Source organism: Mesoplodon mirus (assembly GCF_964341445.2).
Source record: "Mesoplodon mirus genome assembly, contig: HAP1_SCAFFOLD_317, whole genome shotgun sequence".
In the NCBI taxonomy this organism is placed as follows: Eukaryota; Metazoa; Chordata; class Mammalia; order Artiodactyla; family Ziphiidae; genus Mesoplodon; species Mesoplodon mirus.
This window is the reverse complement of record NW_028295616.1, coordinates 43,977-67,396: the sequence shown is the minus strand read 5'-3', so window position 1 is coordinate 67,396 and position 23,420 is coordinate 43,977. Positions and strand designations below refer to the sequence as shown.

At 44.8% G+C, this 23,420-nt stretch overlaps 1 long non-coding RNA gene across 1 annotated transcript; it reads right to left on the bottom strand.

Moving 5' to 3' along the window:
* Positions 1–10,041: 10,041 nt before the first annotated feature.
* On the bottom strand, positions 10,042–14,098 carry LOC309797346. The gene is made up of 3 exons (XR_014292601.1): positions 13,036–14,098; positions 11,736–11,805; positions 10,042–11,644 (listed from the first exon to the last, which is right to left on the bottom strand). It is a non-coding gene; the product is annotated as an uncharacterized lncRNA (long non-coding RNA).
* Positions 14,099–23,420: the final 9,322 nt, after the last annotated feature.

Here is a 23,420-nt window from a genome sequence, read left to right as displayed (position 1 = left end):
CCTACGTCAGAGATGACTCTGTGGAGTGACTTGGTGGTGGGACCTCACAGACCACTGGGATTTTGAACTCTTGGCGGTTAGATCTCCGTTTATAGAAGTGTTAACAACCAATGGAACAATCAGCATACAGTCCAGGGTTACAGGGGTGACAGCCGCGAGAAGGCGACCTATGGATGACAGAAGAGATCGGCCTTCTGACAAGCAGTTGCATTTCACTGTGACGCAAAGAGAAAGTGCCTGCAGATACAGAGATGCCATCAGCAGGGAGCAGGAAGGCTTCACCCACATCTGTTATCAACAAAACCGTCACAAGTCAGTCATACCCTGGGCTGATTTGTGCTTCGTTTTTCTCCACTCCCTTGTGATTCAAGACTGCTCTGCTGAGTGGATGTTCTCCTCGGTGCTTTTTCTAAATCTCCTTCTGGGCCAGCAGGATGTAGGAAGCAGATGTGCAGTGTGGCGGATCTGCTTCGTATAACACGTCTGACCGCCATGCAGCTGGGACAGTACCTGTGCTGAGCATCGTCCTGCCTTCCCACGCGTGTGGCTGAGATGGGACCAGAGGTCTGAATGGGGAGCGTGGTAGGGGTGCCTTTGTTTTCTTTCACTCCCAGGTCAGGAGATCTTAATCTGAGGGGCTTAGGGAGCCCAGGGTTCCTGTGGCCTCCTTGAAGTCATGTATAAAATGTGTTTGTGCACAGATTATTGTTCAAATAAAATTAAGTGTCCTGGATTTACCCCTTCAGAATATTTTATCACTGTTCCTAGTCTGTAGAGATCCTTGTGCACTGGGGCAGAACATAGCTGCGGTGATTTCAACACATTTCCACTGTGAACAGTACCTAGAAAAGTAAGCTTTCAGAGTCAAGAGAGACTGGTGGCTGAAAAGGTTTAAAAACGTTCTATGAAGTCTCTAGAATCAGGAGTGTTTGACCTGCACTCTACTGGAACATTTTAAGGTCTAATACTTTGTTTTCCACTTGTGAGCAGCTAGGTCAAGTTTTTTGTTTTTTGTTTTTCCCCGGATAAGAAAACCTAACTATATAAAGTCTATGTGTCTGGCCAGGGTCAAAGGACAAATTCTCTTAGGGCTGGTCACAGGCACACTTTTGACATTACCAGAAATTAAAGTGGCAAAGAGTATTTATGACACAAAACCCTAAATGCATTTCATTATTGGATAATCTCGATCTACAGACAGGCAACATCTTTTCCTGTGGTTATCTGTAAATACTTCGAACAGATCTATTTAAATGGCTTTGTGATCTTCTAAAATTACTCTCCCGTGACAATGGCCAGGACTTAATGCACTTATGCACCGAACTATTTAGGTTACTGACCAAGTGTGGTAAACTGGTTAAAAAACAACAAGCGGGCTTCCCTGGTGGCGCAGCGGTTGAGAGTCTGCCTGCCGATGCGGGTTCGTGCCCGGGTCCAGGAAGATCCCACATGCCGCGGAGCAGCTGGGCCCGTGAGCCATGGCCGCTGAGCCCGCGCGTCTGGAACCTGTGCTAGGCAACGTGAGAGGCCACAACAGTGAGAGGCCCGCCTACAGCAACAACATCAACAAACCAAACCAGTGAACTGTTTTTTAAACTGGCTGAAGGTGCCACCTACTATCCAGTCTGTAGAAATGAGCCGGGATGTAACCTGAGCCTTATCTACTGAGAGCCACAGGAACTGGGATATGAAGGTGAATTAGACTCACGTCTATTTATACTTTCTAATTGTGCTCCATTTACAATGAGTTATGTAAATAGTTATACTTATACTCTCTCCCCAATATTCCCAATCTCAGGTTACAGGAAATAAAACATTAGAAAATTATTGTAAATTGTGCCAGATGTAGGAAACAGTATCAGGCTCTCATGTGCTTTCTGTAGATCCAGATTATCCAGTACCAAAATGCCTTTAGGTTTCTGCATCAAACATGCCCTTTGCCATTTCAACTCTACTGATGACAGAACCCAGAGGCGCCTGAGTAGCGGCTCCTGCTGCCGACTCGACTGTATTTACTTTACACTGTGTTGAACGGACGACAGAAAATGAAAAAGCTCTAAAAAGGAGGAAGATTTCAGGTACACAAAAATGTTATTTTTAAATATTGATTTGGGAGTTTTGTTTTTAATGCACCAATCCATGATAGAACAGACCCAAAAGAGTTTTAAGAATAAAATGTACATTTACTTCCCCGGAGAGATACTGGCACCCAAGTTAATTAAATCATGTGTTTTCTAGGAACGTGGCATAAATTCTCACTTGTTTTAGACAAATAACTGATTTCCAGGCTGGCTTAAACCCAGCGAGTGCTCAAGGAATATTCTAGTGACTACTGTGCAGTGAGGGTTTCACTATTTGAGCTTCGAGTGTGCTCTGTCTTTAATCCTTAAATAAAGACCCATTCTCTTCCACATAACTTACCAGTTGACTTGACTCTAGGCTGTATGACAAGACATTTCTATGTAATCACATGTAAAGTTGTGTGTGTATGCATGTGTGTTTTTAAATACAAACAGTGTACACTCTTGTTCCAGTTCATCCTGAGTTCCAAGCACATACACACAAAAAACTGGATAATTCAGAGTAAAAGTACAATTTCTCGCTCACCCATATCAAAGTATCCATGGTTCATTTGTATACATTTTTCCAACACACACACAAAAAACGTTTTCAAATATATTTTCATTTATTCACAGATAATATGGCTTCATGTTCACTTGTCTTAAATACTCTGTGTTGCCTTGCAGCTTGCTTTTTTCAGGTAACAGCATGACTTTGAGGTGTCACCATTTCCTCTTTTGGGGTTTTCTGCTGCTATTTGAGAACACTGCAGAATGCTTTCCACAGAACCACATAATACTTCTATAAGCATATCCAGGTTCATATTTCATTTCTATCTCTCACCTTCATGCTAATAACAATATGCATAATCAAACATTTCTAAGTTTTCAGAGATAATTTTCTTTAAAGTGAATATAAAGCCCCGTCACCAAGCAGTTTTTGTGGTGTCTTGTCTTATTCTAGTCTCGTCTTGAATTCCTTAAAACTTTGAGGCAAAAACTTCGTTGTAAACTTTAACTTCAACTGTAGGCTGTCTCTAGCGCAGCTAATTCCATTACTGACATCGGTGGTAATAAACCGTTTTCAGATTAATCTTACTAAAACTATCTAGCACTTTAATGACAAAAACAAAGTTATTACAAGTCAGTTCATAACATGAGGCTTTGGAAGTCCGCAGGAGCCGGCAGCTGCCTGTCCATGTGTAGCGGCTGAGGCGTCTCCCCGTCTCTCTTCTCCACCATGAAGGGCTGAGTGGGGCTCTGACTCAGCAGGGATGCGGGGAGAGAAGCCCCCCAGCCAGTTCAGCACCCCTACACTTGACTCTTCCCCGCTCGGTCCTGTCCAGACGCTCACATGAGGGCACGTCAGCTGAGACACTGAGAATTCAGTCCCGTTTGTCTTCTCGCAGCCCCACCAGCACACTGGCTGGGTCATGAAGCTCTTTCGGGAGAGTTAAAGCCTGACGGCCAGGACAGGACACAGGGACAGCTCGTCTGCACTGTTTCCGAGCAAGGCGGCAACACCTGTTTGTTCGGTTGGTTCTCTTTTCTGCATGTGTTGAATTTATTCAGCATAATCACACGGCTGTTGTCGTCTGTCACACACACACACAAACACAGATATTGCACCGCAGCCATGTGGAGCCCAAGTGCATTCCTTCTGGGGCTTATTTATATGTTTTACGTGCCACGGCCCATCTTTTATATAATACATGTTTCAAGGCCAGTTGCTGTGTTGACTTTCTCAGCATCATCTGCAGACGTCTCCACGACTTGCTCCCAGAGCAAGCTTGCTTTCTTTCTGCGTCAGTTGCAACAATCCTATCTGCTGCGGCGGAGCAAAGCTTAGCTCCTGGAGAAGCTAAGCGTAGACACGTGATATCAACTCCTCTGAGTACAAATTTGACGGCTCCTTTATCCACCTGCTGGAGTGGAAAAAGGGTCTTTTTTTAATCTCTTTTAGTGTGGAATAACCTTGCGATTGGATTAAAACGACACTTCTCTTTTTCTAAATAGAGTAACTCTCCAGTCACTGTAAAGATTTCCATCTGTTCATGGCATCCCACTCTGTTAACTGGTTCCTTCTTAGGCACCATTGGATGAAGCCGTGGTTCAATGCCTGGGAAAAGTTATAATTGTTCTTTTTTTTTTTTTTTTTTTTGCAGTACACGGACCTCTCACTCTTGTGGCCTCTCCCGTTGCGGAGCACAGGCTCCGGACGCGCAGTCACAGCGGCCATGGCTCACGGGCCCAGCCGCTCCCTGGCATGTGGGATCTTCCCGGACCGGCGCACGAACCCACATCCCCTGCATCGGCAGGCAGACTCCCAACCACTGCGCCACCAGGGAACACCTCTACTTGTTCTTAATACCCTTAATAGCAGGTTTTCCACTGGATGTAGCTGAACACATTTTGTTTTTAATCAAATTTCTTGAACATGATTCAAGGTGAAGGGGTGATGATAGGGAAGGGTCGGGAATGGCAAAAAATAGACTTAGCAAGGATCCCGCAGACCCCCTACACCTGGAAGGCCAAAGGGACGGTGACAGCTGGGGTCGTTACCCACAAGTGACGCATCTGGCCGCACTTTTCCGGCTCAAGGGAAATCTCACTCATTCTGCTTCTTCAACTACTCCCTCCGACTATTCACGTGAGCACTGCGGCAATTTGGGGGGCGGTTTGGGGTTACCAATTTCTCCCCAGGGCTGGTAGCTGAAAGGGCGGAAGTTGAGCAGGAAGAAGAGACGAAGCACTCATTCTCGTTGCAAGAACAAGATGGAGGCGCGGCAGCTGGTCACAGAGGGACGGTTGGCCATTTCTGCAGGCTCACAGGGGTCAGAAGAGCGTGGGTTTCAACGCTCAGGGCATCCTCCTGAATTCCACTACCAAGTCAGGGTCTCTCTCATGGCCCTAACGTCCCACGGGCTAGCAGACCTCTGGTGGGTGTCTGACTAAACTCTTCTGGGACTTGGAGCCTGGCTACTTTTACTAATAATTTGTTGATGAAAATAATCAATAAACAATCTATAAAGGAATAGAAAAGCATCTTATTTGAGCCAAACTGTGGACTATAGCCTGGAAGACAATGCCTCAGGTAGCTCTGAAGAACTGTCCCAGGGAAGCATGGTTTTCAGCAAAGTTTTATATATTGTCAGAACAAAGAACATTAAACAAGTCAGGGATACATTCTTTTAAGGTTTCAGGGAAAAAAACAAAAACAGAAACAAAACAAACAAACAAAATGAGATCAGCCCATATACAGCGAGTCAGCATGGCCTTGGCACCTGGGAACTGAGGCTTATTATTGAAGGAGCTTCAGCATTGGCGTCCCAGGAAGGAAGACATTTCATCTTCACTTTTAACATGGACATTTTTTACTTCTGGTCAATGCACTCTTTTCTTTAATAATTAAAGCAGAAGCACAATGTATGTTTGATAGGCGTAACACTCAAGTTTACTCCTTAACTCCTTTATAAGCCAGACGAATTCCCCATACCTCAATATGTGAAAATATCTTTTATCAAAATCCTGGGTCTGGGTGGGGTCTTCAGCTTTTTCTGCTTTCTTTCTACCCGGAAGCTCCTCTGCTGGTTTCGATGGTGACTAGCAATTACTACCCTGTCACCTGTGAGAGTTTGCACACCTGGACCACCACCTATTTCAGACACGATGCGTGCTCCACCTAGCCCGTGGAGGGGTCCCTGCTACTGCCAACTGTGGAGCAGTCTAGCTCCCAAATCCCGCTCATCACTGCTTTCCTCCCGTCACAATTCTGTTTCTCTGGAAGGGAATGTTAAGATGGATTTTGGCAGGCAGGGTGCCAATTAGGTGTCAACCTCTGAGACGCGGCAGAGAGGGAGCAGGTTTGGCCTGAGGGCACAGCTGAGCAGGTGTCCGGCCCCGAGGAAGCCTTGGCTCGGCCCATGGGGGCTCTGAAGCATATGTGGTCATCACAGGTGTTTTAAGTGCCCCTCTGCCCTTGACCATTGGCTGTGGCAGCCCTCAGAGGGACCCATGCATGTGTGAGGCTGCCTGAGGGGCTGTTGGCTGGAAGGTGCCTGTTGATGGCACTCCAGCAGCTGGGCGGTGAGTGTTTTATTCGCCAGAGGTGTGGGTGGCACATCTGTGTGCACCCTGAGTGGTGCCCCATACTTTAGAGATGAGTAAGTGGGGAACATGTTAGAGATGTTCGTCTTGTCATCTTCACCCTGCTGCACCATCTAACATGCTACGCTACCTGATTCTGGTGGTAAACAGTCATGATGGTTAAATTTCTTAAACTTCATTTTGAATTATTACTGTAAAGTAGATGGTTTCCTAATATTTACTACATATTCGGGTAGCCAAGTCTCACTATTATTAGTAAAATTAGTTTACGTTCATTGTGAGTTGCTACCCTGGAGGCTATTGAAATAATGAGGATTCTATTTGCTCACATTGTATAATCTAAGTAGATACACTCTGTCGATGCAGGCACACAGAGGGGCAGATCTGGGGGAATATATTAAACAAACGTGACATTAAACACACTTCAGGTAAAGGCATATGGGGCCTTGGGCCGAATACCACTAAGGGATGGAGGACTTCGAGTCCGCTCTGCACCGAAGGATCAAACATAGCCTGAAGATACTCTACAATGAAAGCCTATCTTTAGTTTGTCATAATTCCGTCACTGCGCAGTCTTGGTGCGTCATTTGCTGTTGTTGTTTTGGTTCTCCTTGCAATCTACTGGTGCCACTTGAGAAAAAATTTTCAGCTGGAGGAATTTTTCCCCAATCCCCCATCCCCAGAGGACAAGTGGGTGCATCCGGAAGCATTTTGGGTTGTCACGACTGAGTAGATGCTACTGGGTAGAGGCCAGGGGTGCTGCTCAACATCCCAGATCTCACAGGACAGCTCCCACAGAGAAAAATTATCCGGCTCAGAATGTCTTCGATCCCCAGGTTGGGAAATCTTGCCCTAGAGCAAGAACAAAGGGCTTAAACATCACACAATGTGCATTCTGCACTTTTTGAGCAGAGTGTTGGGCTAAAACCTTTCTACAAAAAGTGGATACACTTGTTGAGGTTAGTGGCACTGTGACAACTCTTGTTGAAAGCCACCCCCACGTGATACTGTACCTCTCATGAGCTTTCAGTGTAGTTGAGCTTTAACAGCCTGACACAAGCCTCGAACAACTTCGGTCCTTCCCACCTGGTCTATGCAAACCTCTAGGAGGAGAAGCTAAAAGGGTCATATTATCAGGGGGAAAAGAACATGCAGATGAAACAAGCTGTGAGAGCTTTAGCGCCCACCACAGGCAATGAGGTCTCTGGAGCTCAGCCGCAGTCACAAGCTGTGTGAATGAGCTTAGGAGTAGATGCTTGTGCAGTTTAGCCTCCTTGTCCCCAGTAAATGTTCATGCAATGCCTGCTACATGCCAGACACGGAAATGTCACAGCCCAGTCTCAAGGAGCACCGCTGTAAGCCTGGACACTCAGGACGTGGTATAGGTGCTGTGGTAGACACCAGAAGCAGCCTCAGTTGAGGAGAGCACAGAGCACAGACTAGTCACTGCAGAGGCTGTAATTTGTAAACCTTGCAGCTACAAGTGTCTTGCTCATGTGTGAAGCCAAAGAAGTGCCTGATGAATGGCTGATATCCTTACACTGAGTTTACCAAGAAAAGTTGGCGTCTGGGGGGCTGAGAGACCAGCCCCGTGGAGGACGTGATAGAGCTGCCGCCGCAGCTGCCTGCATAAGGTCTCAAGTGCCTGGTCCCACCACCCACACTGAGCCAGTTTCCTCACCTCACCTCTCACTGTCATCTGTTTGGCTGAACGAAAACATGTCTCTATTTGACTTTTCTCTGGCATTTCTCTTTTGTCTGGATGGTTAAACAATAACATTTTAAAAGTAGTCGGACAGTTTTGACCATATTAGGTATTTTGCAGGTGTTTCTACCTTTAGTCCTCGTTTACTCTGCCATCTGGAATACAATGACAGATAATAAATTTCCCAGTGACCAATCTTTACAAATCTGAGTAGAAGTTAGAAACCTCTAAAGCTGCAGTAAATTGAGTGTATGAGAATAGGCTCAATGAAGTTCTGAATATATTTAGTCATGCCAATCTTACCAGGGGAGTTTTCTTCTTATTGTATGTTTGGGCTATATCTTAAACCAACGCAGCCTATTGTAGCCTATTCAAAATTCACTGTATATCTGGTATTAACCATTAAAGAAAAAAATGCATTTAAAAATCAAATGGAGCAACTATGGTTTAGGCTTTTGAAATGGACCGGGTGACTACTATAGACAGGGTTTCAAACACATTCTTTTATTAGTGAAAACTTGAGTTTTCTGACCTGTATTGTTAGCGAACACAAGTTCATGTGCCTGATGCAGACTGATACCAAGGTTTATTGCAGAGCCGTGCAAAGAGAATGGGAGGTTCATGCTCAAAAAGCCCCAAACTCCCTGAAGGTTTCAGCAAAGCATGTTTACGGGCAAGCTTAAGGAGGGGTGAGGTTGGTTGTTGGCGCAGGAATCCTTTGTCCACAAAGGTCAGGTCACGATGTTCCTGCAAACCTCCAACAAAAGAAATATTATTCTCTGTTCTGCAACTTTTTATCTCTATATGAATGGGCAAGTGTTATACTCTTAAAGGTCATAGCATTAAGAATGGGCTATCCTGTATATTTCAGGCTATAGGCAACATTTTTTTTTTTTTTTTTTTTTTTTTTTTTTTTTTTTTTTTTTTTGCTGTACGCGGGCCTCTCACTGTTGTGGCCTCTCCCGTTGCGGAGCACAGGCTCCGGACGCACAGGCTCAGCGGCCATGGCTCACGGGCCCAGCCGCTCCGCGGCATATGGGATCCTCCCAGACCGGGGCACGAACCCGTATCCCCTGCATCGGCAGGCGGACTCTCAACCACTGCGCCACCAGGGAGGCCCTAGGCAACATTTTTAACTTGAAATAAAAACAATAGGATATATAGGTTAAAGTATTAAAAAAAAAACAGATCTAATATGAAGTCAGATTTTTCTTCCCTGTTACAGTATCAGACTCAAGAACACCAACAGCCATTCTCAAAACAGTATCTGCTGGCAGCTGCCACCTGCAACTTACGGTCTACAGGTCTCCCCTTGTAACTATGTAACTATTTCAAACACCAACCAATCCTTGCTTAATAGGCACCCTTACCTCTTGCCAGCTCCAATTATAATTGTTTTCTTAAATTTTTATTTTATATTGGCGTATAGTTGACTCACAATGTTTTATTCGTTTCAGATGGACAGCAAAGTGATTCTGTTATACATATACATGTATCTATTTTTTTCAAATATCTTTCCCCATTTAGCTTATTACAGAATATTGAGCAGAGTTCCCTGTGCTATACAGTATGTCCTTGTTGCTGATCTTTTTAAAATATAGCAGTGTGTATGTGTCTCTCCCAATTTCCCAATTTATACCCCCCAATCATTCCCCTCTGGTAACCATAAGTTCATTTTCTAAGTCTGTGAGTCTGTTTCTGTTTTGTAAATAAGTTTATTTCTATCATTTTTGTAGATTCTGCATACAAGTGATATCATATGATATTTGTCTTTCTCTGACTTAACTTTACTTAATATGATAATCTCCAGTTCCATCCATATTGCTGCAAATTCATTATTTTATTCTTTTTAATGGCTGAGTAATATTCCATTATATATATATATTTAAAGGAACCTCCATAGTGTTCTGCATAGTGGCTGTACCAATTTACATTCCCACCAACAGTGTAGGAGGATTCCCTTTTCTCCACACAGTCTCCAGTATTTATTGTTTGCACATTTTTTGATGCTGGCCATTCTGACTGGTGTGAGGTGATGGCTTATTGCACATTTGATTTGCATTTTGCTAATGATTAGCCATGTTGAACATCTTTTAATGTGCCTCTTTGCCATCTGTATGTCTTCTTTGGAGAAATGTCTATTTAAGTTCTGCCCATCTTTTCATTAGGTTGTTTTTTTTGGTATTGAGTTGCATGAGCTGTTTATAAATTTTGGAGGCTAATCCCTAGTCAGTTGCATCATTTGCAAATATTTTCTCCCATTCTGTGGGTTGTCTTTTCATTTTGTTTATAGTTTCCTTTGCTGTGCAAAAGCTTTTCTGTTTAATTAGTTCCCTTTTCTTTATTTTTGGTTTGATTTCCATTATACTAGGAGATGGTTAGTTAAAGATATTGCTTCGATTTATGTCAAAGAGTGTTCTGTCTATATTTTCCTCTAAGAGTTTTATAGTATCCAGTCTTACATTTAGGTCTTTAATCCATTTTTAGTTTATTTTTGTGTATGGTTTTAGAGGTTTTAATTTCATAGTTTTTTACATGTAGCTATCCAGCTTTCCCAGCACCAATTTATTGAAGAGACTGTCTTTCCTTCATTATATAGTCTTGCCTCCTTTGTCATAGGTTAATTGACCATAGGTGGGTGGGTTTATTTCTGGGCTTTCTATCCTGTTCCACTGGTCTATATTTCTGTTTATGTGCCAGTACCATACTGTTTTAATGACTGTAGCTTTGTAGTATAGAGTGAAGTCAGGGAGCCTGATTCCTCCAGCTCGGTTTTTCTTTCTCATGATTGCTTTGGCTATTCAGGGCCTTTTCTATTTCCATAAAAAATTTAAGATTTTTTGTTCTAGTTCTGTGAAAAATGCCATTGATAACTTGATAGGGATTGTATTGAAGCTGTAGATTGCCTTGGGTAGTATAGTCATTTTAACAATGTTGATTCTTCCAATCCAGGAACATGGTGTGTCTTTCCATCTGTTTGTGTCACCTTCAATTTATTTCATCAGTGTCTTATAGTTTTTGGAGTACAGGACTTTTGTCTTCTTAGGTAGGTTTATTCCTAGAAAATCCTAAAGACACTACAAGAAAACTACTAGACCTCATCAATGAATTCTGTAAAGTTGCAGGATACAAAACTGAAACACAGAAATTTGTTACATTTCTATACACTAATAATGAAAGGTCAGAAAGGGAAATGAAAGAAACAAATCCATTTACCATCACATCAAAATACATATACATATATATAATTCTTGACAATCAACTTATGTCATTTTCAGGTTTTTGCCTTTATAAACCTCCCCAAACTTGTAGTCTGGCTGAACACATTTCAGGTCCTTCTAGAATCTGTCTCTCCTGAGCTATAGACCTCAATTTGGCTCAAATAAGATTCTTTTCTATTCCTAGTATAGATTGATTTAGTGATTATTTATATTGACAACACAGTTAAAGAGTTTCTTTGTAACAGTTCAGAATATAATGAACAACTAAAATATGAGTTACAGATACTAAAGCCCACTTTCATTTAGTGCACGGAGGCTGCTACAAGGGCAGGGGACAGGGACGTGCTCTGGGCCCAGCAAGAAAGGCCTCCTCCCAGGTGCTCCAAAGCCCACTCTTCTGCCCCTGGGGGGTGTGGGGGTGGGGACAGCAGCTCAAGCATCATGGAGACCCTGGGGACATGACGATGTGTTGGGAGGTGCCCGGACGTGCACTCATCAGAGATGAATTCTTTCGATGACACTCCAAGCCCTGGAACTGCCAACCTGAGGTCCTGTTTTTATGGAGCAAAGGCTCATGTGACTGAGGTGAAGAAAGCTCAACTCTGACAGCAGGTGTATTAATCAAAGTAAGGGTTTACTTACAGATCTCCAAGCAAGGGAGTGGGAGAAAAGCCACAGACACACTCCAATTGGGCCGTTGAGTTCGGGGCTTCTTTAAAGGGAAGGACAAAGAGGCTGCCATTAATCGTCATCATTTGACATTTCTGTGACTCTTTTTTTTTCCTTTTTTACCAAATCGAAGTATAGTTGACTTATTGATACAATATTGTGTTACTTTCTGGTGTATAGCAAAGTGATTCAGTTATATATATATATACATTTTTTTGGATTATTTTCCATTATAGGTTATTACAAGATATTGAATATAGTTTCCTGTGCTATGCAGTAAATCAAGGTTAGTTACCTATTTTACGAACAGAATTGTATAACTGTTAATCCCATACTATATGTGACATTTGTTCATCATAGCTTCAGAAGTCAGGCTGTCTCTGGTTTATGATTCCCAGGCCAGGTGGTCCCCGGCTCAGGGGTCTTTGAGCTCATCCTGCCCTGGAGAAACCACCTGAATCTGGAGAGAACGGTGACATCTACAACAGCACCTGGTCCATTGATGACGTTAACAAGGGTAGTCTAGGCACCTGACTCTGCTTGACGAGTGTTCCATTAGCACAGCATTGAGGTCAGAGGTGACAAAGAAAAGGGAGAAAGTTTTGGATAGAGAGATCATCTGTAAACTCAGTGAGGGAACTCAGTTTTAGGGGGACTTGGATTCACCGTGCAGGACGTGGGAGGACAGCACCTCACTCCTGGTGCCCAGCCCCATCAGCTCCTGGACGGACCCCCGCCCCTGAAGAGGCCCCTCTGGGGGAAGGAGGGGCTGCTGAGACAGCGGCCCCTGAGCCCCTCTCTCCTCTGGCCCATCTCAGGGCTCCGACTTCCCGGAGGATCGGAGGCGGAGGCCCAGGGGGGAGCGAGTGGCCAGCAGGAGGAACAGGAGCCCAGTGCAGCAGCGTCCCGAGTGCAGGAAGCCGGGGCGGTTCTGATCCCGTGGGGAACGAGCCTGGAGTCGGAAGGCCTTCGGCGAGGAGCGCGGTGCCCCCCGCCGGCTCTCCACCTCTGCCGCCCTCCCTGTGGGCGGAGGCCTCTGCGAGGCTCCGGACAGGGAGGCGGGCCCTCCTTGCCCGCCGCTCCTCCAGCTCCCGGCCGGGCCCCCGCGGCGGAGCTCCCTGTACCTGCAGTCCTTGCCCCGCCCGGAAGCCCGGGGCGCGGAGCAGAGAGGCCAAGGCCCGGGGCCCTGGGCTCCGCCCGCACCGAGGGGCTCCTCCCAGACCCGCCCGCCCAGCTGCAGGAAGAGCCGGTGGATCCACAGCCGCCTCCTCACCAGAGAGGAGGTTCTCATCTTGTCGCAGGAAGAGTTCAGAGACAACAGGGAGGAGAAGACACAGCGAGGACTTCCGGGGCGCAGGGGGCCGACGGGGGTGCGCCGCGGCGCTGAGCTGCTTGGACAGGCTGCTTCCACGGGGCGTGCAAACGAAGGGGCGGAGTCTTCATTGGGGAGGGTGGGGGCGGGGTCGCACTTCCTGGTTTTCACCCCAGCTCCACCTTTCTGAGGGGAGGGGGGAGTTTCCTCCTTATTTAGCCTCGCTGCGAAGTGTCCCGGCCCCGGTGCATGACGGGAACTTCTCATCTGCAAGGCTAGTTTTACTGTAATGAGGGCTTAATGAGCAAAAGGTTACATTTAGAGGCCTTAGATTCCCGTTTTCCCACCTTCCTTTGCCTCCAGCACACTTGTCACCCCAAAATGTAGGTTTTCTGTCCGTCCAGAAGTTCCTGCTTTTCTATGTCTGCCTACAGACCCCCGTTGTTTACAAGATGTATGGTTTCCTGCCATCTGGCCCCACCCCCTTTCTCTGCTCACATGCAGCTGTTTGCTTGCTGGAGCAGCCAGAGGTGCCGCCCTTGGCTCTGGGCCGGTTTGGGGCAGGGGCGCTTAGACTTCTCACTGTGCTGGCTTCCAGACTGAGGCCAAAGAACTGGAGCGGGATGCGCTGGGCCCCTGTGTTGTCTGTCCTGAGCACGGGGCTGGCACTGGACAACAAGGCAGGAGCCAACTCCACATGCCCAGGCAGGCCCCTTCTTTCATCCTTCATCTCTGCTGGGAAAGAGCCCAGATGCTGCCCCAGCCTGTGCTGTACGACCTGTAAGCTAAAAATGATTTTTGTAGTTTCAAATGTTGAAAAAAAATTTAAATATTTTGCAACATTTGAGAATTATATGACATGCGCATTTTAGTGTCTATAAATAATGTTTCATTGGAGCACAGCTCCTTTGTTTACCTTTGATCTCTGTCTGCTTTCCTGCTACAATGGCAGACTTGACGGATAAAGCAGAGGTCATATGGCAAAGTTTAAGATGTTCACTCTCTGGCCCTTTAGAAAAGTGTGCCAGCTCCTTCTCTAGAAAAGTAGTATTTTCTTACCACTATATGCTGAGGGTTGCACTTAATAAGCAGGTAAACTTTTGGTGAGTTTTGCCCCTTGAAATAAACCTTGGGTGGCTGTAAAACTGATTACATTACCCTAAGGAACCTCATAATAAACCCAGCCACCAAATGTGCAATAATTACTAGGCTGAGAAGGCAATTCATGTGCTGACTTCTTTCAGCCAAGAAATCACCACAAATAAGCATAACTGGAATACAGCTCCCATCTGAATTAGCATCAACTGCAGAAACTGCCAAGTATTTCCAATCCTACGAATGGGGCAGAGTAAACCATACAACTAGTTTGACCTTTGGTTTAGAGACATCTCTTAACTATAGAACTGTTTGCCAAAGTTTATTGAACATGAAAATCAAAAAATAAAAATAATTTATTGATAGAAAACTATCAGGATTTAATAAGTTCTATTTACACTTAGAGGAAAGAAAGCTATAAAAATGGTCACATTGATGACACAATTCCTATATAATTTACATATGTTTATGAAAATTTTATAAAAGCAAAAATAAGTAATTAGAATCATACTATTTTTTGTCATTAAATAAAAAACATTTTCATGCAACGTCCTGGTATACTGTTGCATCCTTTGCACCGTTTGTTTCTTCAAATGCATTCCTGCATAATGAGAACACGTAGATAAAGACAGTTTGTATTTTTCTTTTGTATTTATAAGTAATTTTATTTGAAATTTATCAATAGTGTATATAGCCTATAATACATTCTGGGAAATGCTGATTTATCTGGTAATATCGTGTTATTTTGGATTGTTTTGAATTATCTAAAATTAAATTAGAATAAAATGAGGACCCCAATAAAATAAACAAAATAGATATAATTTTGTCTAATATCATTTAAAATGGAAAATAATTAAATCTCAAATAAAATAGTTGGTCAATGGAATTTTAAGAGGCTTGTAGAGAAAATTTTCTATACTTATAAAACATACTGATTTGCAAAAGCATAATTTAGAATTCAAACAAGTAAATTTAAAAATACTTATTTTATAATGCAGTGAACAGCAAACCTTACTCATAGGAAAGGAAATCTAGCTTTCCTCTCCTTGCGTCTTGCAGAATAGCTTTCCAAGGGTTTAGAATTCTGTAAAATATTTGTAATAACCCAATCATTCTGAAAATATATAATCTTTCAGAGTCCTATAATTGACAATGTTTTAAACATGGATTTTATTTTATCAAGGGCCAACTTATCATTGTCGACTAGTTGCAAACATCTTATACTTGTACAATATATGAACACTTGTCAGAAACCTCTGGAGAGTAGACATACACATGGATCTCTGGGGGGCTGGGCATTGTGTCTCTCTGAATTAGTGTCCCCGCCCCTGGTGTTTGAACACATTCTGAAAATGGGACTCTTACCATGTCTGCAATCATCTTCCACCTCGTAGTCATGGAGATATCGACCAGTTTTTGGTGGGAAAACAAAACAAAACAAAACAAACCCTTGGCTACAAAGTCTAAGGTAAGTGATGAACCTATGCCTGACTCTGAATTCTTGGAATGTGCCTGTCCAGGTACACACAGTTCTTCAGGACTAGCACTCTTGTTAAGATGAAATTAATTTCTTTTCAGTTATGAGAAAAATATTAAATAAAATTTAACAGCAGTAGAATTAACCGAAGCGCCAGAGCTTTATCACAAATCATGTGTTTATTCTCGTGGCCATTCATCCCTGACATGTGCATACGTATTTGAGCACTAATATAACAGTTACCATTCTTTGTGTTCCTCTTTTTAGTTACCATTCAAAGGTAGTTCCTGATGAACCCTAGTGTTTCTAAGTATATTTACAACTTCATAAAGACACAAAGTCACTAACTGATCAATAATGACTGTATTGAAGGAAAACAGGCCCATCTCACTGAGCACAAGGTTTCATTGTTTTGAAAAACACACGCTCGCTCAGTCGTGCTTACATATGTGCAAGCGCTGATCCACTGAACTGGGGGTGCGTTATTTCTTGTTGCTTGTTATCAAAGTTTGTATTCCACATTTCTCAAGATACTTCACCATCTACACATTTCTGCTGTCTATTTGTAATACACTTTCTCACAGTTGATATTGTAGAGAATCCATTTTCCTGGATCTCAGCACTCATGTTTCTGTGTAGTCATTAGCAGTTGTTTCTGTTCTGAAGTGTGCAGTGAGCATCCTTGGATAGGCCTGAGGTGGCCAGCTGAGTGACTATAGCAGCTCACTTAACTCCTCTGTCACTGAGGGGCCTGGACGAATGGGACCTTAAGTCCCCTTGTGTTCATTTTTCAGCACATTTCCTGAGGATTGTACACACTAGGGACACATTAGTGAATGAGACACAAGGGACGCTGCTCTCACGTTGCTGGGGGGAGTACACAGACTCTTCTAAATGCAAGTCTAAGAAAAATAACTTTGAAGAGCGCTACCAAGACAACAAAGCTGGTGATGACCGAAGCCCAGAGCTTCGGGCCGCTGCTGGCGGGACAGCCGGCGAGTCTCCCCACAGCGGGGCGTTCTCTGCTGCTGACTCAGCCTCCTTCATTACAGATGGCATTTGAGATGTGACGGGAAACGAGATATCTCTAATGTGCAAAGGACAGGGGAGGGGCCCGCGTTAGACGAGGGGGGCCCTGAGGTTTTCCTGAGGAGCTGCCATCTGAGCCGCCATCCAGGTGAGCAGAAGCCACCAGCCCTTTGAAGGTCTAGGTCAAGGCCACCTAGGCAGAGGGAAGAGCAAGATCAGAACGTTGGCGGCGGGTCCACAGCCGGGTGGGGAGGAGACCCTGTGACTCCACTGTCCTCAGTGACGGCATAAATGAGGGGGTGGCGGGGGAGACGAGGGATGGGCCGAGTCAGGGCCTGGCTCAGGCCGGGCGTCTGTGGTCTCCGATTTGCTGCTGCTGTGAACGCTCCTCTCCACGCCTAGTGCACATTAGATGTCCTGGGCCACACGGGGAGGACAGAGGGTCCAGAAGTCCTATTGGGCTGGATAGAGTCGGCCAGGCACCAGCAAGATGGCAGGCTCTGAAATCAGCAGGGGCTCTTCTGACATCAGTGAGCCGATTTCTAACACAGGAGACTGAAGGCCAAGTTCAGCAGTCTTGCTCAGCATGAGCGAAAATGAATTCATTTATAAATTTGCAGAACTGTTGTTTCAAAGAAAAAGTTCATCTTTCTGAAGGTCACATAGAAGGGCCACAAGGGAACCAGACCTTAGAAATCCTACTTCTGTGGAAGAAAGTCACCAGCAAATAGCTTGGTGAGTTTAAGGAATGTGTAGCTTTAAAGTAAAGAAAGAAAAGTTAGAAAAGTCAGAAGAGTTCCGGGGAAGGGCCTCCTTCTAGGCCAGCAGCCTGTGTCCGGTGGTAGGCAGCCGCTCAGAGCTGCACACTCCTTCCCCTGTGGCCAGGATCATTCGTATTGTGCTTTATCTGAACCACTTACAGACGCAATTCAGCTGCAGTAACTCTTACTGACTCAGCTAGCTCCCACTTGATGTTCTCAGCAAACGGGCGTGTGGAGTCTGCAGGAAACCCTCCTCCAGAGAAGGCCCAGGGTCTCCACCTGACACGTGTGTCCCCTGTCCCATCATTTCACCAGTGTCACGGGGCCTCCCTGCTTTCCTCTGCACAGCATGTTCCAGACGGGATCTCCTTCTAGGCGGGAGAATCATTCTTGTCAGCCATCACCTCAGCATCAATGTCCTCTCACCTGCAACGTTACTTCTATAGTCTTTGAAAGCGCGTCTCCACGAATTCTCGATCTGAACATGCGTGTTCTGTATTTATTGACTTTTGTGCGTCCTGCAGTGGAGCCTGTGCTCTGTCTCCTGTCCTTAGCCTGTCGTGAGTCACTTGTCTGAGTTATTCAATGACACCTAATCCCCCTTCCCGTCACCCCTTTTCCATTCTTCTCCACCCTTCTGTGACACGCGTCACTGCAGACACATCCTCAACGCCGTGGCACCCCGTCCTCCCTCTGGGACGCTCAGTGTGCCTTCCCGCTTCTCTGCTGCCTCGTGTTCCCCTGTGCTCTGCCCAGCACTCCCAGCCGCCTCCCCCCTCGCTCTTCCCTTTGGAGCCCCCGCCTCCCAGTTCAGCCGTCACCACTGCTCACCAGCTCCCGAGGACTTATCTGCAGCCTGACGTCCCCGGTCCCCGCCTCTGGGCTCCGTAGCACGTTCCCTTGAAGAGTGACCACGCAGGAAACCTCCTTCCTCTCCCTCTTCTCCTCTGCTACATCCCCTGTGGATGCCTCCCTCTCTCCTGAGCGTCCAGGCTCCATGGTTCAGAATCATCCATGATCCATTTCTCCATACATGGGAGGTTATCTGGCCATGTGGAGTCCAGCTCTAATGGACTGAGGTGAACAGTGATGGGCAGAGGGCAAGGGAGAGACAGGAGGTATGTACCAGGCCAGGCTGTGATTGGGTGAGAATAAAGGGCCGTGCTCAGAACAAGAGCAGATTATGGAGGGTTTCTGAAGGTAGACCAGATTGGGGACTATTTTTAAACACAGGTGGAGAAGGGGTCTGATAGAGAGGTTACAGTTTAAAGGAAGCGGAAGTCTCATTGCTAGTTTCCTCAGAAGGATTCAGCAACTCACTATCTTTACATAGTAACATCTTATCCAGTGTTCTTTCAGTTACAGAAAGTCCAGGTTGCACATCCCTTGGAAGCTTATCCTATAAATTTTCTAGCAGTGGAAAACCGTAGGCCAAGGTTATGCATGGCAGCGTTGCTTGGAATACCAAATGATCAGTAAACATTGGTGTTTATTCCCATGTGGATTGGTGAAGTGAGCTGGTGCCCTTCTTTGTGTTTTGTCTAAATCTCCTTCTGAGTCATCGCACAAAGCCCAGCAGAATGTGTGAGGCAGAGGTGCGGTGTGACACGTCTGCTCCTGTTACTGCACACGAGTTCCTGTGCTCGATGCCCAGTGAGGTCAAGCGAAGTGGAATGTCAGAGTTTGGAGCAGAGAAAGGTGTATTGCAGGGCCACGCAAGGAGATCGGTGGCTTGTGCCCAACAAAAGCCCAGACTCCCCAAAGGCTGTCAGCAAGGCATTTTGAAAGGCCAGGTGAGGCGTTCGAGGCTGGTTGTTGCAAACTTCTTGGCGCAGGAACATCCTTTGTCCACGAAGTTCAGCTCACGGTGTTCCTGTAAACCTCCAACAAAAGAAATGTTGTTCTCTGTTCTGCAACTTTTATCTCTATATGGATGAAAAGTGTTATCCCCTGAAAGGTCAGATCCTTGAGAATGGGCTATCCTGCCTATTTCAGGCTAGAGGCAACATTCTTAACTCAGAGCGAAGGCAATAGAACACAGGGGTTAAAGTAACAAAACATCCTCTGTGGAATGAAATCCGTTCTTCCCTATGGGGACACTCCTTACAGTGTGTCTGATCGCCGTGCAGCTGGGACAGTGTGTGTCCGAGCGTCCACCTTCCTTCCCACCAGTGTGGCTGTGGTGGGACCAGAGGTCTGAATGGGGAGGGAAGTAGGGACGCCTTAGTCTTCTTTTACCTCCCAGCCAAGGAGCTCTTATTCTGAGAGGATTAGGGAGCCCAGGGAGCCTGGGCCCTCCCTGAAAGCACGTATAAAATGTGTTGTGCACAGGCTTTTGTTCATAAAAGATTAAATGCTCTGGATCCAGCCTCTCCGGAATATTTTATCAACATTTCTAGTCTTTATTTATTCTTGTGAATTGTACCAGAACCCAGAGCTACAGTAATTTCAGCACATATTAATTGTTAACTGTTCCGAGTAAGAGTAAGCTTTTGAGGATTGGGGGAGACTGGTCGTTGAAAAGGTGTAAAACCATTCTGTGAAGTACGTCGAATTGAGAGCATTCGAGCCTGCACTATGAGTGGTACCAAATATTTGAATAAATACGACTTTGTGTCCCACTTGTGAGCTGCTAGGTTAAGTCTTTTGTTTGTTTCTCTGTTAGTTTCCTTTTCTAGATAAGAAAACGTATCAAGTCTGTCTGTCTGATCAGGATTACAGGACAAAATTCAGGGCTGGTCCCAAGTACGTTTTTAGATGGCAGAGCCTGTTTCTGTGGTTAATTGTAAATGTTTCATAGACGTCATTTTAGACGGCTGTGTGCTCTTCTAAAACCGCCCCTGCAACCTAATGTGCTTGTGCTTAGTACACTAATGCATATAAGTATTTGTGCTCCCGCCGCAAGTGCGGCGAGCTGCTTAAAAGGCAAACAAACAAAACACCAGGGAACTGACAGTTATCTTTTGTTTGTTTGTTTTTATAATGGACTAAAATTGCCCCTTGCTGTCCAGTTTGTAGAAATGCCCAGTGTATATAGTCTGAACCTTGTCTACTGAAAGACACAGTAACTAGGATATCAAGGTAAGTTAGACCCACACGTCTTTCTAATTATACTCTCTTTACAATGACTTATATAGTTATATTTATAATCTGTCTCCAGAATTCCCAACCTCTGGTTGCAGAAAATAAGAAATTTGCAAATTATTTAAAATTGTGGGAGATGAAGGAAATAGTATCGGGCCATCCCGTGCTTTCTGGAGATCCAGATTATCCAGGAATAAAATGCCTTTAGGGACCCGGAGCGGAAATGCTCCTTGGCTCTCTCACTCTTGGTCAGGACCGAACCCCAGGGCGCCCTGAGCTGCTGCTGGCATCACGGACGCCCGGCTGTTCTGCACCGCGGGGGCTTTGCCTGCTGCCCACTTGACCTCCTTTATTTTATATGGCATTGGACACATGGCAGAAAAAGGGAAATCTCTAAATTATCAAAAGCCACCAGGTATGCAAAAACGGTGTTTTTTAATGTTGCTTTGGGTTGTTTTTTTTTCATGTAGCAATCTCTGACAGAACAGGTCCAAACGAGTTTTGAGACTAAAATGTACCTTTTCTTCCACTGACAGACCGTAGTAGCCTAACTACTAAACTCATCCATCTTTTCTATGAGTCTGATATAAATTCTGACTTGCCTCGGGCAAGTAGCTGATTTCCAGCCTGGCTTAAGCCCAGCAAGTGCTCAAGAAATATTCTGGTGACTAGAGTAGAAAGCAGGGTGCAGCCAGGGTTTCATTAGCTGTGCTCCGTGCGTGTTCTGTTTTTCATCCTTACGTAAATGTCCATTCTCTCCCGCAGAGTAAACCCACCTGTTTCTTGACTCCGAAGTGCACGGGCTACGCTTTACGACAGGCCACTTTTATAACAGCACGTGCACGGTTACTGTTGTTGGTTTTTAATACGGGCAGTGCACATTTTATTTCAAAATTACCCGACTTTAGGGAAGTAATTCCCTCGTGGTCCCGTGGTTAGGACTCGTGCTTTCACTGCCAAGGGCGTTGGGGGTTAAAACCCCAGCGTATAGCCATGTTGCAGGGCCCAAAAAACCCCAAACCGAAAACCAAGCACATTTCCTTTTCATCTCTGTCAATGTGTGTGATGATTATTTGTATAATTTCCCCAACCTTTGAAAAAATTTTTTTCAAATCTACATTGACACACAAATAGTGTAGATTCACTATCAGTTCTGTTAAATAAATAATTCGTGTTGTTTTGCAACTTGGTTTTCTCATGTAACAGTACGGCTTTGAATGACCACCATTTCCTTTTTTTTTTTTCTTTTGGTTTTTCTATTGCTGTATAATAACAGTGCAAAAGCTTTGCAGAACCAGGTAACTCTGTCGTCAGCATATCCAGGTTCATATTTTATTTCTATCCCTCACTTATTACGCTGATCACTATGTAAATAATTGTGTCTAATTTTTCGTGTACAAATTTTATTTAAAGTGAATAAAGCCCAGTCACCAAGCATTTTTTGTGGTGTCTTTACACAGTCTAGTCTTGTTTCAAATTCCTTACAACTTACAGGCAAAAACTTTGTTGTAAAATTTAGGTTAAACTTTAGGCTGTATCTAGTGCACCTAATTTTGTTATTAAAATTGGTGGTGATGGGAGTCCCATGGTGGTCTAGGGGTTAGGATTCTGTGCTTTTACTGTGTTGACTGGGTTCAACCCCTGGTTGGGATCCCACAAGCCATGCAGCGTGGTCAAAAATAAAACTTTTGTGGTGATAACCAGTTTTCAGATGAATTAAATAAAAATATCCAGCACATTAATGATAAAACACAGTATTACAAATGAGTTCATAACATGGGGCTTTTGCAGACATAGGACCAGTGGCTGCTGCTCTGTGTCTGAGAACAAGGAGCCTCCCCTCCCCCCAGAAGGAGGCTTCTTCTAACTGACACCACGAAGGGGTGACAGGGGCTGTGGCTCAGCAGGGATGAGGGGTGAGAACCAAGTCAGCCAGTAAACGTGCCCCTGAAACTGACCCCTTCCCCGCTCAGTCCTGTTCCAGACGCTCACAGGCAGGGCGACCTCAGCTGAGATAGGCCCTGAACTGGGTCTTAAACTTCAGAACCTTTTTGCTTCATCTTCCCAAACAATCTCCAAACCGTAAGGGATTTGCTAACTTTAGGGCAATGCCTGTAAATTAGTAAATGTTTTCCCAAAGATCGGAGAGATTTTTTATTTAGTTTGATTACAAGTCTTTTAGAACTAATTTTATGGCCAATATCCTCTCTTTCCTTTGCTGCCATCCCCAACACAGCTTTTAACTCAGTTCACAAATAATTCACAGGAAACGGAGGTTGGCATTGAAAAAGTTACGTTGTGCACATTTGGGGGCTTGTGCGCTTTCATTGTAGGTTTTACAATACGTTGGTTTTGGTCACCGGGCTCCTGAGAGGTTGGGTCCAGGCCTGAAGGCAGGTCCCAGTCCCCACCCCTGGCTGCATCATACCTTGAGCTCCCCGTGTGGCTCAGCCTCTGTGGCCTGGGGAAAGTTCTAGTACACAGACCTGTGTTTCCAGGAAGGACTGCTGCTGCTGTTATTTTAAACCAAATGTTTCTCTGAGGCCTCGTTTTGGCCCCTCTGGGTTCACACATCACAATGGCCAGTTCAAGTGCTCTGAGAGGGAAGAGGATCCTCACTCCAGAACGTGCGGGGAAATTCATACCCTCCCAGAAATAGCCACTGGTGAATTGGTTCCAGGCAAGAATGAAAGCAAAATAATTTTTTTAGAAAAGAAAAACCGGTTCCACAATTTGTTTTTCAGCCTGGTAAAATTCAAGGTTTGATTTTCAATATCTATTCTAGAAGCAGATTTTTATTTTTCTTGAATACAAACATATAAGCTGAGGGGGTGGAACACTGCTACATGGAGTTGATTTCTTTTACTCTTACTCTATAGAACTGTTTTATTATGTCACTG